This window comes from Papio anubis, chromosome 9, assembly GCF_008728515.1.
Source record: "Papio anubis isolate 15944 chromosome 9, Panubis1.0, whole genome shotgun sequence".
Classification (NCBI taxonomy): Eukaryota; Metazoa; Chordata; class Mammalia; order Primates; family Cercopithecidae; genus Papio; species Papio anubis.
In genome coordinates, this window is record NC_044984.1 from 54,237,439 (window position 1) to 54,258,351 (window position 20,913).

Consider the following 20,913-nt stretch of genomic DNA (forward strand, 5'->3'; position numbering starts at 1 on the left):
GTTTCTTCCCTATGTTTTCACTTGAATCCAGCAGTTAACAGAAGGGTAGCAGAGGAAAATAGGAACTATTTGACCAAAAAAATCACTGCAATGAGTTAGTGGAAGGTTTCAAGTGAATTATGTGCCAAATGCCTTCCCATGCCTTCTATGCCTTTCTGTGCCTTTCTACCTTGAAGCTGCATCAATAAATCAGTACAGAGGTAAGCTGAGCATGCCCGGCTGTTAATATATCCTCCCTAATATTCCAGTAAGCCTCTCACTGTGTCCTCATTTCTTTCACATAGACTATGGATTGTGTGGGTTGGTATAAATGCTAACAATCAAATAATTAGGCTTTTTCTTTCATGTTGAGTTGGCTAGATTTACATATTTGGCAGTATCTTAAACTTAGGAAAGTTTTTAAATGTTCAGTCTTCTCCATTCATAACATGGTTCAGAAATAATGAATTGAGAGTTTCTGATATGAAATAATCAGTCAAATGTGGTAATGTGTCTATAAAAATATGGTTAAAATGAGTATAAATGGTTTTAGATACAGGGAAACATTTCTGTGATACTGTCTTGATAATTAAAATCCTAACATTACTTAACAGCTTTATGATGTGACAGCAGATGCCTAGAGTAGGTAGTTTTATTATTTTGGCTCGTACCTTTAGCTTATGTGAATGTATGTGGTGATCAATTAAATTATGCAAGATTTTGTAATATATGACTCTGCTAATACTACTTTATAACTCTATTTTAGCTTTGACAATTCTGGTTTTAAAATATGCGCGCGCACACACACACACACACACACACACACTCACACACACATATATAGCCTCCCACCATAGGAAAGTGAATATTTAAAAAATGTTCTTAATTTATTTAGCAGGTATGAGTGCATATTTCTTACATGCATATATTGTGCAGTGGTAAAATCTGGGCTTTTAATGTGCCCATAACTCAAGTGGTGAATATTGTATCCAATAGGTAATTTCTCAAGCCTCATCCTCCTCCTAGCTTCCCACCTTTTGTAGCCTCCAATGTCTATTATTACAGCGAGTGCCTGTTTGAGAAAAGTAAAGCTGCCTTATTTATCCCAGCATCCCTCCTGTACATAATACAATTGGTTTTGTGGCTAGCTACTCATTATATGTTGGTTAAATTAGTTATTTAATTAAACACAAGGAAAAAATATATTCAGCTAGTCCCTTTGATTCATCTCTTTAATTCTTAAAATTGATGCTGAACTGGAGAATATTGCTTGGATAGATGGTCAAATGGGGTTTCTCATTTGAACTTATCAAAACTTAGGCTTTCCCTTGTATGGGAAGAACCTGCTCTAGTAAAATTATCATACAATGTAGACCAGATCAGAATCTATCTCCTCCGTAGGAAGGCATATCTGGAAAAGGGAGAGCCCAGAATATTGCTGCATCAAGCTTGCTTAATTTTTATTTGAAAATTCAGCTATCAGATGTGGAGTGGATTGAAGTGTTATTTTAACAGTAGTATCTGCATTAGGAAATATGAGGCCAGTATGTAGGTGAGAAGCCTGGGGGTTAGAGAGGTTAGATAATTTGTTCAAGATGAGAAGTAGAGTATAGGTTTTACCCAACTCTTCTAATACTAAATCAAGGTGTTTTCTTGTCGTTTTATTTTGTGGTTTTTGTTTTTGCTTTTGCTGCTGCTGCTTTTTTTTTTTTTTTTTTAAGAGCCCTTTAAATAATCCTTTTTAAAAAAGAATCCTTTAGATTTTTTTAAAAACATCTTTTTTTAAAAGAATTTTATGCTGCATCATAATAGTAATAACTGGTGGTCCCGGGGGAATGACGTTTAGTGAACAGGCTGAGGTCTGTCACAGTGCCAGTCCAGGGCAAAAGAGGTCCATGTCTTCCATCTGCTGCTGAGGAGAACACCAAGAGAGCCTAGTCCCCGTGGGGAACCCAGAGGGTAATAAAAGCATTGAAGCCATGGGACTTTAACTTCTAGGGCATGGTTATGGCTTCTATAAACTCTCTTTGCCATGTAATTTTACATTGCTTTTTAAATTGTTATATTCTGACATCATCATATGCAGGTTTTCTACTTTTATTTAAAATAGCTTAAAATCCCAGTCTGGACAACATAGCCAGACCTTGTCTCTACAAAAAAATTTTTAAAATTATCCAGAGGTAGTGGCATGTATCTGTAGTCCCACCTACTGAGGAGGCTGAAGCAGGCTAGTTTGAGCCCAGGAGTTCAAGGCTGCAGTGAGCTTTGATTGCCACTGCACTCCATCCTGGGTGAAAGAGTGAGACCCTGTCACAAAGTTGAAAAACACAATAAAATAAACTATGATAAAAATCCTAAAATAACAAAAGGTTACCTTAAGTCTTATTTAAGATGTAAATTTGTTTTGAGGTGTGGAAAGATCTCATGCCCTGTGAGATGTGACTGAGACAGTAGATTTAATGTTGCCTTAAACTTAATTTATTTATATCTAGTTAATGACTAATGCCTTTGTAGTGTTTTTAAATCAGGAGAAATAATGACTTCTTATTTTACAAATGGCAGTAAAAAGTCAAAGCACATTAAGATACCTATTCTAGTATAATTGGCAATAGCAACAGATGGAAACTGCACATCCTATCATATTATGTTTTATAACATATTCTCTGGCATTCCTATGTGGAGGAGAAGTGATTAGGTGGTTGGGTGGGTGGATGTTGGGAAGGGGAGGGGATATTGACCAGTTTTGAGTAGGAGCATGTCGTTGTCTGCATTCATGTTAGATGTACAACTTAGGCAAAGATTTGGGGTTTTGAGTAGAGAGATTGAAGGCTGGGATAACACTTGGAAGGCTACTAAACTTGTTGGTGCCTGTGGGAATTAGGGAAAGAAGATAGATTTAACTTCTTCTCCAAGTAAAATTTACAAGGATTGGCAACTTTGGTTTCATTTTAGAGAAGAGGAGACATTTTTGCTGACTCTGAGACTTTGAGCTGAGTGGCAGAATGTTAGTGCATTTAATAGAAAGCTGTGGGACCACAGTGCAAGCTGAGAGTGATGGTGGGGAGCTAAGTGGAACCCAAGGTCCTGAGCTAGAAGAATATTTTTAAAGCACTCTCTCTCTGAACTTGTTTCCTCTATTGGCTAAATACAGTAGTATCTTCTATTGAATGGATAATAGCTAAGAAAGTAAGGGTCTTAAATGTACCATGTACTCAAATCACCTTTCCAATAATTCTTTTCCATTGTTGTCAGCAAGAAGGGGGAATCCATTAAGGTGGTAGAATACTTGCATATTTAGGATCACCCTCCCCCAATTAGATTTTTCTAGGATGTATTAAAACTTTAAAAGAATTATTCTGTGAAAGCAAATTTGACTGATGGCATCTTTCTCTTATGCTTGTCAAGGTTAAAAATGACTTCTTTTTACATTATAACTCTGAGAGATAATTAATGTGGATTGTTTTCTTCTGCTGTAAGCTAACTTTTAGCTCCATTGTAATTCTAGAATTTAGAAAATAGAATCACTGTTAGTACTACTCAGTGAAAGTTAGGATTATGGTACTGTTTCCAGGAAAAGAATAGAAAAAAATATTGTATCCAGATGAGAAAAGAAATGTGTTATATTATTTCCATTAGGTTTGTGAGACCTTTGGTTTTTGTGTTTTCTGATTAATTTACTGCTGTTTTCCATTCACAAGATATATGTGAGCTTTCTGTTCTTTAGAATTTCTTGTACTTTTTATTCAGATGAAAAACTTGGATTTTGCACATTAATTCAGTTTTACTCCTTAGTTACAGTGCGAAAAACATCATAATCTCACAAGGGAAATGTGTAAAATGCTTCGTGAAACTTGGGAATAATATTATAAATAAATCTATTGCCAAGAACTTATTGTCATGTTTTAAACACGGAATTAATAACCTGTTCCAAGGGCACACAGGCTATTTATCAAGGTTTTCTCCTAAGACTATCTGCATTTCCTTTCTCTCCTGTCCTCATATTATTGAAGAATTTTGGAAACCGGAAATTAAAAAAAAATCTCGCATGATCCTATTTTTGGAGTTACTTTTGAGAATTTATAACCTTGGCAAAAGTTAGTCACCTTCAGCCATTCTCTCCCCAGGGCTCCTGGTGAACAGGTCTGTTTTGCATTTGGCTTTTCTTTTCTCAAAGGTGCATGTAGAAACCACACTGTCTGTGTTTATCTCACATCTCACAGAATTTAGTTGCCCAACTTTAGTAATGTGATTTCTCTGTACTCTAAGTTATATTCTTATAAAAAAAGGTGAGTCAAATTGTTGAAGGTGTTAGTGTGATTACAAAGGTGACTAAAGTTAATGTTAAACTCAGTTCATTCTATTTGCTATTTGTTTTACACCAGCAAACATTAACCCATAATTTGCTGCTTTAGGTGAATTTTAATTTTTGATATATTTGCTTAAAATGTTTATTTAACATGTTAAAGTAATATGATAGAAGAAATATCTTATGTGAAGAAAGATGAATTCTACATTTAGAAAGAAAATATGTAATTTATAATTTGAACTCTTTAAACTTTTCGAACATGCACACTAGACTTAACAGACCCTGGTTTTATCAGTGGATAGTATTTTTTGAGGATTTTATATTGTAACGACAGTAAGCAAAATAATACAAAATAAGTACAAAATACATTTTTCAAACTCCTGTCAATTTTGTTCTTTATAGATCTTATCAAACTATTTTCTTGATAACAATGTTTACATATCAAATGTATGTCTTTGTATTTCTCTTCTTATTTAACTTTAGAATATTTTGTAATAATACTAGCTAAAACAGTTAACTTATACATATGGGAGCCTTTTAAAATTATTATTCTTGATGTAATAAATAACATATTAACTGAATAATGTTGATGATAATTTCTGTACATAAAATTGAGTCTTGTCATATTATCAATATAAAAAAGTAGTTGATAAAGCAAACAATATTATTGAAATTTTTTTCTTTTACCCTTTTTAAAAAAGAAACTACTTTGAGGTATATGTACAGGGTACAAAATGAAGTTATTCGTTGGTTAATCACTTATATTACATTTTAGTAATTTTACCCCAAATAAATGTATTGAACACTCACTAGCCACTAAGCACCTTGTTTCATTGGGACAAAGCAGCATTTGAAGATTTCTCAGTAAATATATAGACTGCTTTTGATTGTCAGATATATTATATAATTGTGAAATTCATGGTACAATTTGTTCACTGTGTTAAAATCTCAGTTTATGTCTAATTTTGTACTAGGGTAAAATTTCTTTATGCTTTTATTTCATTTTAGTTTTTAAGCTTAAGTTTTCAGTAGAAATGATAGAAACATACCACATATTTTGTAAAAGCATTTAATTTATTTGGTTAAATAAATTAGATAAAATTTCTAGAAGTTATTTGTGTTATTACCTGTTTATTATTATTTAATAATTATGCACATTTAGAAATGCAGCCTTCCCAAATCTTTGGGAAGCGTATTTTACAAGTGGCAACTGCTTAGTGCTTAGATGTAAATAACAGCATCTTTCACAAAGAAAATCAGATATTTCTCTTCCACTGATAGAGGGAGTCTGGCATGCTGTTTGATAGAGAGGAACATAGGCCTCAAATCTGGACAATCTAGAGTCGGAATCCGGGACCCAATATTTCACAGCTATGTGAAATAAGTAATCAAAACTCTGAGCTTCAGTGTCCCCATAGGAAAATATTTATCATAATGTCTATCATGTATCATTTAGAGAATAGGATAATAGGTATAAATTATTTGGCACAATGGTTACCTAGAATATGAGAAGCATTTAATAAATTACAGCACTGCATTTTTCCAAAGGTTATTGTAATTTCTTCAAACACAAAGATGGTACTAATGATCTATCACCAGATTCACCCTCACACAGGGCTGGGGACTTTTTGGGGCAGAGAACAGGCATTTACAGAATGGCTGACCATGTAGGGAGTGTTATGTGTGATCAGGAAACAGATTAAACTGGCTGGCCTACAAGAGATTCAACACTTTGACCCTGGCCTCTTTATTATTGTTCGTAACTTACAAAGTTACCTAGTCTCAGACTCAGTGAAAAGTCACTCAACTATTAATTTATATAGTACAGCATTTTTGCAATATGCTTTATGCATATTAAATCACATGATGGAAAATGTGCTTGAAAATGTGGCTACATCAACATAACACATGAGAAGGTTAAATTTAGCAGTTCACATTGCCAGACTTGGCCACCTTCTTTGACCCATGATATAATTTAAGCCAAGCTTACTTTAGACTTTGAAAAGTATCAACTAATTGTGCATGTCAAAGCAGGTTCTTGAAAAAGAGAAAGAACTAACTTTCCCCTATTTGAGAGAAGAGAGAGGGAAGGGCAAAGCAGAGTCTCTGGAGATATGTGTGTAAGTTTGCTTGTGGCTAAAAGTTAATGATCAGTTGCCTCTGTTCTTAGCCCTGAGCCGGGAGAAAAGTGTCAAACGCGGGTTCTCTCTCTATTCAGGTAACTTTAAAAATGATACAAATCGTATTCATGTTCATTGTAGTTTAGATTATAGAGGTGATTTTTTTTTTTCCTTTAGTGTCATGTGATTTCATGCTCTAAGTATATTGGAATAACAGTGAGAAACTTTATATATGCTGGCTAATGTAATAAAAATATTTTATTTTTGAAGTATTCCAAGTTAAGGCTAAGCAGAGATTCTGTATTGTATTAGATGGGAAGATAATTTTTACATGTTTTTATGAAACTATCAATTGTGGTTCTTAATCCTACTGGCTGAAAGATGTATTAATCATAATTATTTAAAATAAGGTACATTATATAGTGTGCCAAGTCTTGGCTAGTAAGGAAAATTTAAAAAATTTTTAACATTGACATTCTGAAAATAAGACTAAATCTTTAGTCACTAAAATTATTTGTATTTCATATTATAATGCCAAAAGTAACCTATTTTTCCTATTCTGAATCATTGTATTTTATAACTGTGTGTGTGTACTTTGTTGAAAAAAAAATAGTAAAAATAAATTGATTTTTATTATAGGACTTAGGTAATTTCATTCCAAAACATTTGGGATAGTATTACTACTTCTCATTTAGATACACACCAAAGCCATGCTGACAGGTTCATAATTTCACATATTCTCAGGTGTTGATGAGCAATGATTTTATTTTTGTATTCCTCCATTCAGGAGGTTTAAAGGTATGGACAGCAGGCCGGACCAGCACCAGGCCTGTATCAGGGAGACAGACTTTCTTATCTCCCATCTTGTGTGGAGTACTTAGAGCCCCCTCTACCACGCAGAGCATGAACTTCTGCTTCATTGACTACTTCCAGTCCCACATTCCAGCAGGCTCAATGCTGTGTTTTCCAATGTTGTGTTGGAAAACCATGCTGTGTTTTCCCTCTGTTTCTGGGCAGTGGAGATGCTTCTTTTTGTTGATATTGTTATTATGATCACCATTTAGGTTAGATATTTAATTTGTTTTTTGCTTTTCAGATTTTTTTATCATCATGTGCTTGCAGCAGAGAGGTTACATTCACATGTGAATTTACAGCAACATGTTGATTCTTTGGCTGACTTTGGACTAAAGGTGGATAGCAAATTATCAAATATAAAGTGCATCGCAGTTCTGTATTGCCTATTGCAATTAGATATGCATTGAATTCTAATTGTGTGGGTTGCAAACATGACATTCTTATATAATAATCAAAGAGCTTATTTGTGTTCGTACCTGGATGGAAGGCTGTGCCATCTCTCTATCAAGATAGTTCTGTAAGTGTACTTTATAGTAGTCCAAGGACTTTAATTCAAATGCAGTTTTGGATCTAGTCAGCTATTTGACCCGAGCTTTAACAAAGCCATAGAATTCTCCACTCTAAAGCATAAAAGAGTTGACTTTGACTCAGGATATTTTGTAGGCTCAAGTCTCATTTCCATCACTTCTATGATAAAATAACTTACAAGGTTCTTATGAAATTTATAATTTTGAGCAGTATACTAAACATGTCAGAATGATTTTGCCACTTAATATTTCCACGTATAATAAAGCTAACCTCTTGAACAAAACGTTGAGCATTTTATATCTGAGTGTAGAAGAACATTTGCTGAAATTGATGAATTGGTTTTGGCATAATAAATATTGAGCTGTTGTTTTTGACAATAATTGGCAAATAGATTCAGTTATTTGTTGAAGTTGATTCTAAAATATACTAGTAAGAATATGTCATAACAAAGAATAAGTGCTGAAATTGAGACTCCCATGATGTTGAACAAAATTAAGCCCTAGCTCAGTAAGGTAGGACACTGTGTTACTTATAGTTTAGACAAGTTGTCAGAGAATATGTTTTTTTGTTTTTCTGGGTTTTTTTTTGTCCACAAGTAATCTCTAGTAATTTTTGTTAGCAATAAAATATTTACCTGAGCATTTAATTAATACACTTTCTTCTCTTTTGTGCAGCCTAACATCATAGAAGGAGTGAAAAACTGTCTCATATAACCCAAAGGACATTAACAAAGATGAATAAAATATTGCAATATTCATTTCTTACCCATAACACTGAACTTAATATTGAAGCAGGTTTATAAAGATGACACTGCATGTTTAATTCTGTGTATCAGTTCTTCAAATGTCTTAAGTCTCTATTGATCTTTGCTGTGCTACTTGTTGGAACATCATTGGTTATCTAACTGGAAGAGGGCATTTATTTATCTGTTAGTTCTCCAAGGATATCCTCATCTCTCTTGAGAAGAATTTTTGCAAATATTCTTTTGGATTTTTTTACTCTTTGCTTGTCACTTGATGAAATCATGCTCATCATTCAAGGCTCAAGTAACCAAAATATTTTTATGATCTCAGTCTGGTTTAGTTATGCTGCCTTATACAATAGTTATTACTTTAGAGCAGTTTTTCCCAACTAGATTTTGATGAGAAAATTATTCCCTAATGACCTAAGCCTTACACCTGATTTATCCATTTTATGTGTTAACTTTTCTCTTTTGCATTATGTTGCATAATATTTATGTAATATTAGAAGAACTAAGAAAATAGCCACTAAAACAATTTTCCATTTTTAGGGATTCAGATAATTCTAGCTGAAAAGCTGCCATAGAGTGTTATATTCTTTTTTCCTTGTTATTATCTCTAAAAAGATTATATACTCCATGAAGGCATAGACTATATCTTGTTTCCTCTTTATACCCGTAGTGCTAGCACACTGGACTTCTGCCACATAGGAGTCGTTTGATAAATATTTGTGAATTAAATGATAGAAAGAGGCTTTCTTCTTCTCGCAAAACTTTGTTGATAGAACTGTTTAAGGTGACAGGTAATCCATATCACTGGGTCCAAAGAGCTTAGATTACACATGAACTAGTGCTGATATTTGAAAGGGCCAGTCAGGTGGGGAAAGCAGAGGAAATCTGAACTGTGCTGATATTTTTTTGTCAGCCCACCAATGTTATATGTATAGATAGCAGGCCTGTTTACGTTAAGTCAAAATTCTCTACAGTCTTACCAGCTCTCTAAAGTAAGAGGTGCTGGGAAGAAGGTGCAGAAAAGAGGAGCAGCTTGGCAGAAATAAGGCAGGAGATCTATGTTCCAATAAAAAGGGCTAAAATTTAGGCCACAATTTCCGTCCTTTGGGAACTGGAGTGAAAACCAACAGTCAAGATAGAAGTCATGCTATAGAGATAGGAGTACATTTGGGAATGCTGTTACTCATGTGATATTCTGGTATCCCAGATCACAATGGATACAATGGGACAGAAGATAGATCAGATTCAAACATGCTAGAGGGTTTAGGACTTCTAAAATGCTAAGACTCAGTTACAGTTGTCTCATAAAGTGGTAGGTCTGATCCTCAGCTCTCAGATCATCTTACCCATAGCTAAGCAAGTCTGGGTCAATGAGGGCAATGATGGAACAAGGCTGTATGCCAGTCATTATTCAGCAGACTAGTTTGTTTCTTCATAGCATGGTGATGACAAGGGTCCCAAGACATCCTTAAGAACTAGCAAGAGAGGACAGGCTCAAATGCACAAATGGTTTCAAATATCTACTTATTTCATATTTTCATATTTCTTATTGTCTTATTCACTGGTCATAGTGTTCCAGGCTGAGTCTTTGTATACCCCCAGAATACCCAGTGTGATTGAATTTGGAGATGGTGCCTTTGGGAAGTAATTAAGTTGTGATGGTAGCATCTTGTTCTGATGAAATCAGTGTCCTTATGAGGCAACAGAGAACTTGATCTCTCCCACTGTTTTCTTGGACAGAGGAAGGCTAAGTGAGCACACAGCAAAAGAGCCCTCAACCTCACCTGACCATGTGGCACTCAGATATCAGACTTGCAGCCTCCGGAAGTGTGATAAAACAAATTTCCCTTGTTGAAGCCACCACTGTATTTTGTTACGGCAGCCAGGGCAGACTGGCATACACAGCAGATCACATGTTTAAGCCTCAAAGTAAAGGTAAAAGGAAAATGTTAAAAGAGGAAGATAGAGAGGGGAAGCATTTGTGGCCTGTTTTGTAATCAACCATAATTTTACCACAGTCTGAAAAAATACAATGCATGATGTAATAAAATCTGTGTAGGGATTACACATTAATGAGCTATGCTTCTTTTTATATAAAATAATTTAAATGAACACTTTTAGAAAAAAAATGAACTGGGTCAGATGTTCTGATGTTATTTAGCACTTCCACTTTCCAAATCATGCACTTACATATTAAGTATACTGCAGGACTATTATGTGTTTACTAGTTTTGCAGCTATTGCACATTCCCCAGTTGTATATAAAGCCAAATGACTAAATATTTCTTTAAATCTTTCTTCACATAATCTGTTCAAAAATTAAATTTTTTATTATTTCATTACCAATTGACCTTCAGGCAAACTGTCAAGAAATTTATGAGGGTAACAGCTTGAATATGTGTACCCAAGTGTCTCTTGGGTAAAATATGACTTATGGCTTTCTTGCTCCTGAAATGATTAAGTCTCAAAACCTGAAGTTGACAGCAGAGTCATTGTACAGATTGATGTTCTCAATGACTAACATTTGACAGAATTTGCTTCTGATTTATCATGCTTCTAGGTAAAAACAATTTACTTCATTTTTTAGTATTTTTACTGTGTTCTTTCACTAATTGGATAAAAAATAAATTTTTATATTGAATATATTTGCATTTTGAGTAAACTAATATTTTAAATTGAACTTTTATTTTTTAAAGTACAATTTTTATTTTTTTAAGTATGCTGGCATGATTTCTGCCCTTTTCTTTTTTGATGTGAAGTAGTTCCTGATTTTTTTTAATTCTAGCTAACAGCAAACTATTACTCATATAAAATCTGTTTAGTAATAATTGGATTTTTTTTACCATTTTTTTCATTCAAGCATGTCAAATGGATGTGAAGAACAATTATAAACAATTAGGTACAACCCCCACTAACAAACTTTATAATTTCTGGAAAATAGAGAACTAATAAATCGCTTTTTTCTTACTCCTCAATTACTCTAAATTATTATAATTTTTTTTAAGAATTAAAGTATGCCACATTAAAGAAGGAAACAAAATGCAAAAAATAGAGTGTGTAGATAATACATAATTCCTTCCTAGAGTATTTTTATCTACTAAGTAGGTAAAGGGACATATTTTTATTTTATGTTTCCTATATAATTTATACTTTCTACCTTATGCAAATGTTACTTAAAATCTTTCGCTAAATGCAAAAGAGTTTAAGTAACATTTGCATAAGGTAGAAAGCATATTAACATAATTAATATCCAGAGGACTACCATTCAACTGAAGAATTTACTAGAATATCACTTGAAATGAGTTTATTCCTCTCCTGTTTCATCTGCACCCTGTTTCATACAGAGACAGCTTATTTTAAACTTTATTATGTTTTAGCTCATTGCTTGTGTGTGTGTGTGTGTGTGTGTTTTAATGTAGTGCTTAGTGTTTTTTCTTATAATAGAAAGATTTAATGAATAGTTGTGAATTTTTGATACTTTGAATTTATAATGGAATCTAGGATGAGATCTTTTGAGTGCAGTCTTTTTGTGAACTGCATTTTCCTTTCTAGTAAAAAGACAAAATCAGGGTTTGTGTGTGAAGAGGTTGGTCCAATGCATCATTATTGGGTAGGCCAGAGGCATATTGGAAGGGGTGACACTTAAGCTGGAAAAATTTGAAAATCGAACATTGAAATATTAAAGAGATTTTTTTAAGGAGCTCTTAAACCTTGCATGCAAATGTTTATTAACAAAGCTAGTGGTATTTATAGCTTACTCCAAATTGGAACTTATTCCAAACTACACATGTTATCTTCTTTTACCTAAAACTTGTCTCAATAAATAAATGGCTTCAGCGAGACTTTCAGGTCAAATATCTGTCTCATTCTCAATCCCTCTCTTTTCTTCCACTAGTTTTAGCATCCATCTTCCAAGTACAGTAAGGTTCTAGTTCCTTAATTGCTCTCAAATCTTCCCTCTTGTCTTTCCACAAGGCTACTGTTTTGTCATGGCTTTTCTAGATTACTTGCAGTAGAATCTAATAGTTTGTTGCTATAACCTCTGTCTTCAACTGTATTCTTTACCCTATCTCTTAAATGCAAACTAGCCAAATCATTCCCTTACTCAAAAACCAGTAAGTAATTTTGAAAGTTTTAAGAAAAATGTGCTTTGTGCTTTTCTACCCTCACTTGTTTCCAACTACATAGGTCATGGTGCCATGGTGTCCCTTACTTCCAGGACATACAAATATTATAGGATCCTTGGGTGTCACTTCACCAGCCAGAAACCTCTGTGGCTGGTGGTGCCTTTGCCCAAGTTTTTACTGGAGCCTGGTGGGCTCATTCCATCCACTTGGCCTGGCAGGCTGCACTTGGCTTGCTCTGCTGGCCTGAATCTCATACCTGCCAAGGGTGAGCCAGGTGTGGAGCAGCGAGGGGCATATGAGTGAGCAAGCATGGGGCTTAGCCACTGCACACAGCCAGGCATGCTGGCTGAGGTCACAGCCCTGGCTCAGGGAACTTCCAGGTCTGGGATCCCTGAAAGGCCATAGCTCCTCCCTCCCTCTCCCTTCTCTCCTTCTTGTTGCCTGCAACATGGCGGGGAAGGGGTGTGTTTTAGCCCTGTTTGTGTTACAGCTCTTTTAGCCCCACCATTCAGCAGGTCTGAGTTTTTGTCCTGTGTCCAGGAAGAATGAGGTATGTGGACAAATGGAGGGTGAGCAAGGGGAAGAGGAGTTTTATTGAGTAATAGAACAGCTCAGAGGAGACCCGCAGTAGGTAGCTCCTCTCTGCAGCCAGAGTATCCTGATGAGTGTTCATCTCTTAGCAGAGAGGATACTCTGAAGTGGGTAACTGCTCTCTGCAGCTAGTAGTTCCGATGTCTGCTCAGCCCTCTTCAGAGAGGAGACTCTTCTACACAAGCAGGTTGTCCCATCATCTCTTTGAGTCTAGCTGAGTCCAGGATTTTTATGGGCTTTGGATGGGAGGAAGTGCCTCCTGATTGGTTCATGGGCAGCCACAGGTGGGCACGGAAAAAGCACCATAATTTCCCTTTCTGGTCCTTGGGTCTGACAGCCTGGCACCCAAGCTTTAGGCCTTCCCTAGCTTGAAGGTGGAGTTTCACCTGGAACCCATCCCTTTCTATCCAGGAGTCTGTCTGTTTCCTGAAGCTGTTCATGATGCCCAGGCTGCTTGTGCTAACGGGTGGCTTCAAGCTAGTGCTGAACTACCCTCAGCCCCCACTTTGCCTCCCTCCTGTGCTTGTTGATGCCCAAAGTCCAGGGAGGCTGAGGTGGCAGGGGGCTGGCATGTCAGTGCTGCCCTGAGCAAAGACACACCCAACTAGGTTCCAACAGTGCGCAGGCTTGGCCTCATCTTTGCTCCAAGATCAGAACAGGCACCAGGAACAGAGGGAAGCCAAGCTGTGGGAGCAGGCATTTCTGAGCCTGCAGGGACAGAGGGGACTTTCACATCTTTCACCCCAAGAGTGCACAGATGCCAGTGTCTGCAGTGTGACTTGGGTGGCTGCAGCTGCACCTAGGAAGGTGGGCTCCTGCCTGCCTCCAGCTCCCAAGAGCACAGGGATGCCTGGGTCCCCAGCCATGGCTCGGTGGCCACAGCTGCTCCCAGAGAGTGCAAGACTTCTGCCTTGCCAAGTCGGAAGGGAGTGGGGCTTCCACCTATTCCCGGCTATTTGGAGCCCCAGATGTACCCCTCCCACTGCAGCTGGCATCATGCCAGTGGCCACTATAGAAGGGCCACCACTGCCATCATCAACTGGTATTTTTTTTGTTACCTATTTCACCCTACTCCCAATTTCACCCTACCTGAACTCATCCCAGGAGTTAATCCCATTCTTCAAGACAGTTCAAACAGTTCAGTGCAACCTTAACTCTTCTTGTTCTAATTTCTTGACTATCATTATCTAGGTTAGGTTATTCTTCTCTTTGCCCCACAGAAATCTGAACTTACCTGTCTCAGGAAGTTTATCATATGATGTAATTATCTACTTTATAATTACCTCCTACATTTTGTCCTTTTATACATCGGAAACTATCTCTTACGTCTTAGTCATCTTTGTATTTCCAACGTGTGACACAGTCTTTGGCATAAAATGAAATACCAAATAAATATTTGGTGAGTGAATGAATGAATGAATGGATGAATGAATGCTGGAGACACCAAGACATTAAATACAATGTTCTACCTTGATTTCATCATAAGGGCAGAATTAGAATTAAGAAAGAAGCATGGTAAGGGTTACCTCTAAGTATAAAAACCCAAGGTAGAAAGTTATTGCCACTAAAATGATCATTTCAGAGACAGGCAGGATCTGTAACTGAAGACCAGCACAGTTAGTTATTCCATAACTCCAAGCTGTGGAACTTATTCATGTTAATCATTTTACAATGCTCATGTGTTTTTCCACAGTAATTAGTAATAACCTGAAAAATAAAGGCATTTTCTGCCTGACTTTACTGGCATCAAGGAAAAGCAAGTTAGAAAGGCTATCCCACTTCGCAGTCAAAACGTCCAAGAACAGAACTTTTACAAAGGATAGAGAGGCAAAAGACAGGAAAAGTAGAAACCAGTCCAAGTCTGTGGGATTTGTAGCCAAGAAAGAATGAAACAGTGCATCACTGAAGTGGTCCTGAGAGCTTCCAAGAGTCTGGGGCCGAACATCACAGAAGATAGAGGACTTTTTCCAATGTAGTGTTTTCAAGATATTATTTAACCAGATTTGAAAAATAGCCTTGGAATTTATAGGCATTATGTCTAGTCTTATTTCTTTTAGACTGAAAATGAGTTATCTTGATTGCTATTGTGTTTTGGATTGAGAAGGAGGCAGGTAGGAGAGAAAGAGGTTCTTTAGCCTCTACTCTTCAGAATAAGTAAAATGAAAATTTCTCCACCTCTTATATTCTTGGCCACTCTCTACTTGCAAACTTTTTTTTTTTTTTTTACCTCTATCCCTGAATGATTAATCTCTATTATAATACTGTATTTATTTTCTTTATATAGAATGCAATCTATAATTATCTTATTTATATTTTTAACTTTCTCATTGCCTCTCTCCTCTACTAAAATATGTATTCATATTTTGTTTAGCCCTGTAGCCAAAGTGCTTGACAAATAATAGGCTTTCAATTGATATTTGTTGAACAAATGAATAGATGAACTGATGACTAAAAATGAAGTTAGATTGATAGTAATAATTGTAGTTCTTTGGACTGTTCACCTTCATTTGCCTTTTCTATGACCCTGAATTCTCTGTAAATTCCTGCACCAAATATTTGTGGGAAGCACATGAGCTGAAAGAGAGGTCAAATGAGTTTTTGCCCTACTGCTTTCTCATCATTGCTAATGCCCTCAGTGGAAAAAGCAACAGCGCAACAAAAACACTGCCTATGGAAAGTTCTTGTCCTCTTGTGCTTCCAAAGTAACTGATTCCCAAATACCCAAAACTGAGGTGCAGGCAGCAATGGAAAAAATGACCCCTGTTCAAATCCATGCCATACCTGACCATATATGAATTTTAAAACATCATTGTGTTTAGAGTCTTAAAGTATTTTGTGAAAACAGCTTCTGTAGCATCAGTTCTTAAATCACCTATCCCCTGGAACCTCAAATTTTCCTGCAGACAAGAAAAGTGTATGTACCATGTCATCCATCTTGTTTATTGTTTTACTCCCTCCTGGGCATCGATGCACTGTCCTGTCTGTCTGTAGCCACATTGCAAAACAAACAAAATTGTCAGTTCATGCAAATAAACTCCTAGAATGTTCATCAGTTCTGTAGCTCTGTAAGCATACAGTTGGGAGTCCCAGCTTTACCTGTGCCAGCAAATGCTGTTTTTGTTTTGTTTTGTTTTGTTTTTTTAATCTAGGTACTTCTGTGGCTCATTGCAAATATGTTTTTATAGAACTGCTTCAAAAATTGTAGAAAAATTGTTAATATTTTTCCTAACTAAATTATCTCCTGTAATAATCTTCCTTTTCATCAGGTAATTCCTACAAGTTAGAGAGATTTAAGCATGGGGAGGAGGATGGAATGAAAAGGAATGAAGAGTAATTCTCACCTTGCAGCACCTTTCAAGTTTAAATGTTACTGAATGTAGTATTTCGAACAGTGATTCAATTTATACTGTTTATTAATTTCTTATATTTGGATAGGGATCTCTCTGTCACTGGTTTCTTTGAGAGGGTCTGCTGTGGGCATATAGGGAACCAATAGCATTCGGGTCATTTTTTCTTAGGCCCCTGAGGAGCATGGCTGAATTCAGTTGAACTCCTCTCAGAATAGGTCTATTTCTATCACCTATAGGGACCAGCTTGGAGCCAATTAGAGTCCTGCGACCCCAAGAATCTCATAATACAGCTTCATTCCCCAAGGTCTTTGAAAATGCATGTTACATGCTGATCCCAAAGGAACCGGGTTAAACTGACCCTAGAAATTCCAAGTAGAATTCTACTGGTCATTAAAAAAACTTTTGCTGAGACTAAAATTTCTTTACCTAGCTGTACTTAGTACTTTGTGAATCCTGTACCTCATTTATGGAAATACATTCGGCTTTTAAGGTAAATCCATTGAGTAGATCTAAACTTTATCATTATCTGCAGATAATGATTCTGGCAGCAATATGTATTTTAGGATTACATGTATAACAAACTACATGTTAGGGTTATTTTATTTTTAACTGCTAGTTTATATAATTAAACGTACATAAATTTTAACATCTTGGGGGACAAAAGACTACTATAAAAATAATTTTATGAATAGTTATAAAAAAATAAAGTTCAGCATATCCTGACATGAAGTTATTTCCTTGGCCTAAGGTCACTTTATTAGACACTATAGTGAATATAAATGATTTATTCACTGTTTATGGTCTCAGGATGCTTACAGTTTAGATTTTCTTGAGAAAAAAAAGAAAAAAACTTTGTACATGAAAGCCAGTCTAGGAGTTCTGTATTGTCTAACTAAAACAAATTGCGGCCTCACACAGTAGCTCACACCTGTAATCCCACACTTTGGGAGGCCAAGGTGGGTGGATCACCTGAGGTCGGGAGTTCGAGACCAGCATGACAAACATGGAGAAACCCCGTCTGTACTAAAAATACAAAATTAGTCAGACATTGTGGTGGGCACCTGTAATCCCTGCTACTCAGGAGGCTGAGGCAGGAGAATCGCTTGAACCTGGGAGGCAGAGGTTGCGGTGAGCCGAGATCATGCTATTGCATTCTATTCTGGGCAACCAGAGCGAAACATCATCTAAAAAAAAAAAAAAAAAAAATGCATATTGACATAATGAAGATGTTGAGAAATTGTGAAATATAACATTTAACAGAAAATTTCTCAAATCTACCAACCCGTGTAATACCTGTCAACATCCTGTGAGACAGGTGTCTTCTGATAGAATGTTATGCAATTTGAATAAAATGTATGAAATTATGGAAAATAGGCAAGAAAAATTTAAGGTAGTCAAACTTTGGTATGCCTTCTGTTGAAGATGGAGGAGTGACCCAATCTGAGAATTACTATTGGGAGATAAATCCTGCTAGGATGCGTTGGAGAGAGGCCAGAAGCGTGGAGAGATATAGGAGGCAAGGTTGGGAAACTGAAAGTAAGACAGTCCTTTAGGGGACTATTACAGTTGTCCATGTGTGAGGTGAAAAGCACATGAACCATGATGATCAAGAGAGAAATGAAAAGAAAGATGCATTCAAGAGCTATTAAAGAGGAATTACTTATTAAAGAAAGGACTTGGGGTTTTTCAGCTTAGGAACGGTTCCTGCAATGTACAAACTCAAAAATTTAACATTTCAGTGGGGTGCCCGTTTGCAAATATCTAGGAAGTAGCAATAAATGAAGAATTTAAATTTAGGAAAAGGATTACTGCAAGAGGTAGAGAATTGGAGCACACCATGAATAAAAGTGGTAACTGAATCTATAGAGATAGATAATATTATGGGGGATATGTAAAGAGAAAAGAGCCAACAATTTAACCCTTATGAGAACCCACATATGTAGGACCTAATGAGGAAAAGTAGCCATTGAATAAAGAGTAGTGATATAATAAGAGAGAGGCCAAGGACTACAAAGTCTCAAGTACAAAGTACAATTGAATATTATTACATACCATTAAAAATGTTAATGAGATGAAGTTCAGTGGCTTTGGAGATTAGAAAGCTATAGCTCATCTTTAGGAGAAAATTTATTCAGTCAGACTTTATAAGAGAAAGGTCCAGTGCAAGAAATTCACAATGCCAATGTGGTGAGATAGTAGAGTCTACAAGGAAACGTGACTCTTGCATGAAATTTTGAAGTAAAGAAGATGAAAGAAATTTAGTGGTGGCTCAAGATAAAGGCAACTCTAAAAGAGGACATTTTTCCTACTTTTTCTAGGCTCAGAGAAATATACACATTTTGTAGGCTAAGGAAAGAACTAGAAATGACTGATAAATTAAAAATAAAGTGTGAAAGTTACTGACACCAAATCCTTTAGAAAGACAAAAGACTTCATTAAAAATCATAAGTAAATGGGTTAGCCTGAGACGGACTCCTTTTCCTGTAGGACAGAAAAGAAAGGAAAGGTTGTCTGATAGAAGATAGAAACCTCCTTCCTGCTGCTCCCAGGTTTGAAATGTTGTCCTTCTAGTGAGCAGGGTAGGAAGGACAGCAACCTGGTGCTCCCCACTCAGCTGTTGGTGGGCTGTCTCTCAGGCTGGAGTGAATGGGGTTGCTAAACCAAAGGTCAGAAAAGCATGGTGTCTCTGGTGGAGAGTGAAGGTGTATCAAAGAAGTGTTAGGACAAGGAACACACAGCTGCTTCTCCACACTGCAGCAAAGTCAGAGCAAACATGAATGTGTAGACTGGGGCAGAGTGGAACCCAGTCAGGCAGGGAAATCTCTGGTCTAGGATGATGAGCAGATACCCAGATATAGGAGGAAAGGTCAAGGTGGAAACAAAATTAAACAATAACATAATTTGAAAATTGAGAAATTAAATTAGTATCAAGTTGATGCCTGGCATTATTGATATATTTTATTCCCTGTTGTCACCAAACCTGGAAGAGGTCCGTCTACAGGTCTTTAGGGGGAGGCAAAGGGGGAAGAAAAATGGACACAATGAGTAAAGACAAAATGTTCCTAATAATTTTGTTACTTCTAATTTAGTGTGGTACAAGTATGCCATCAATTCCCAGAGGACTGTGTGTGCTTGTTGATGTGTTTTAGGGGAGACTCAGAATCTTGACTAGTACAGGAAGGTATGGGGAAAAGAAAAAGCTAAGTTTTTCTTTTCTCTGTATTTAAGATGATGGTTCTTTCTGGTCATCTTCCAGAATTGACAAGCAGGATCCAACAAACTGATTTTAGCAGCTCCTATAGCTTTCATCTAGGTTATATTTAACTATGGGTTCATTTTTATTCCATTCAGCACCAACTTCATTATCAATGTTTAGTGTTTATTATGTAACAATAACAAATTCTAAATATAAGGACTTAAAGTTGTGAATTCTGTGATTTAATATGACATTTCCTTGGAGAGGATTTTCATAGTGAATCTTGATGTTTATAGAATGTGATGGAAATGATCTATTTCAGCTTTGCCTCTTACTTTAATGGGTTTTTTTGATCCTTTAGAGACATGCTGGTGGTGAACCGACCTCACTGATGTCAGTGTCATAAAATGTATATAGAAGCTCAAAAAAGGAAATACTTTTTGGAGTGTCTGTAAATAGTCAACTATTATGCATTATTTATGATGTATTTCATGGCTTTTTAAATGCTATTGATTATGATATTTTTATCCAACAACATATGGTTGACATGATTCCCACTTGATAGTCGTATAGTATAAATGTTTGTTTTAAGAGTATATGAATTGGGCAAATACGGGGAACTAAATAACATATATAGTTTATGAATTGAAATATTAGTTCTTTTATATTTGAATATACAGTATACAAGCTTCTGTTTTCATTCTGTCTTTGAAAAAAGCCTTCACGTGATTTATTTGCAATATTGAGCTAAATTGTACCAGTTTTGTAGGAACGTATTTTGTTAAGTAGTATAAAAAAATTTATTAATTTAATCTTCATAAAAGGAAAACTAAACATTTACTAGATTCTCTGAGGATCTCATATTATAGCTTTTATGGAAACTAAATTGTGATTTGAGAATAGAATAAAATTCTAAGCAGTCTTAAGGAACTAAGACTTGGCCTTTGGGAGCCTGTAGTATTTAATTGTTAAGCACAGGCCCTGTCTGCTTATATAATGTAATTTCTTCAAATGATTCTTTCAAAATAACTTTTCTTTCTTTTTTTTTTTTTTTTTTTGTGGGGGAGGGTCCCTGTTCTGTTGCCGTAGTTTTTAGGAGCTTGGAAAAGTT

The 20,913-nt window shown here is 36.0% G+C and overlaps 1 protein-coding gene across 5 annotated transcripts in view; it reads left to right on the forward strand.

The window, feature by feature from the left end:
• Nucleotides 1-20,913, forward strand: part of SLC16A7 (solute carrier family 16 member 7) — a 166,825-nt gene that overhangs the window by 64,542 nt on the left and 81,370 nt on the right. Inside the window, exons 1-2 of one of the 5 annotated variants that reach the window (XM_021922544.2) lie at nucleotides 6,473-6,503; nucleotides 7,502-7,595. The exons of 1 other annotated variant lie outside the window; for it this stretch is intronic. The gene's annotated coding sequence lies outside the window, so the exon portion shown is untranslated. Of the gene's footprint in view, nucleotides 1-4,095; nucleotides 4,120-5,479; nucleotides 6,406-6,469; nucleotides 6,504-7,501; nucleotides 7,596-20,913 lie in introns of those variants that run through there. 3 more of the 5 variants (XM_017945981.3, XM_009181112.4, XM_009181111.4) reach the window with 3 other exon arrangements.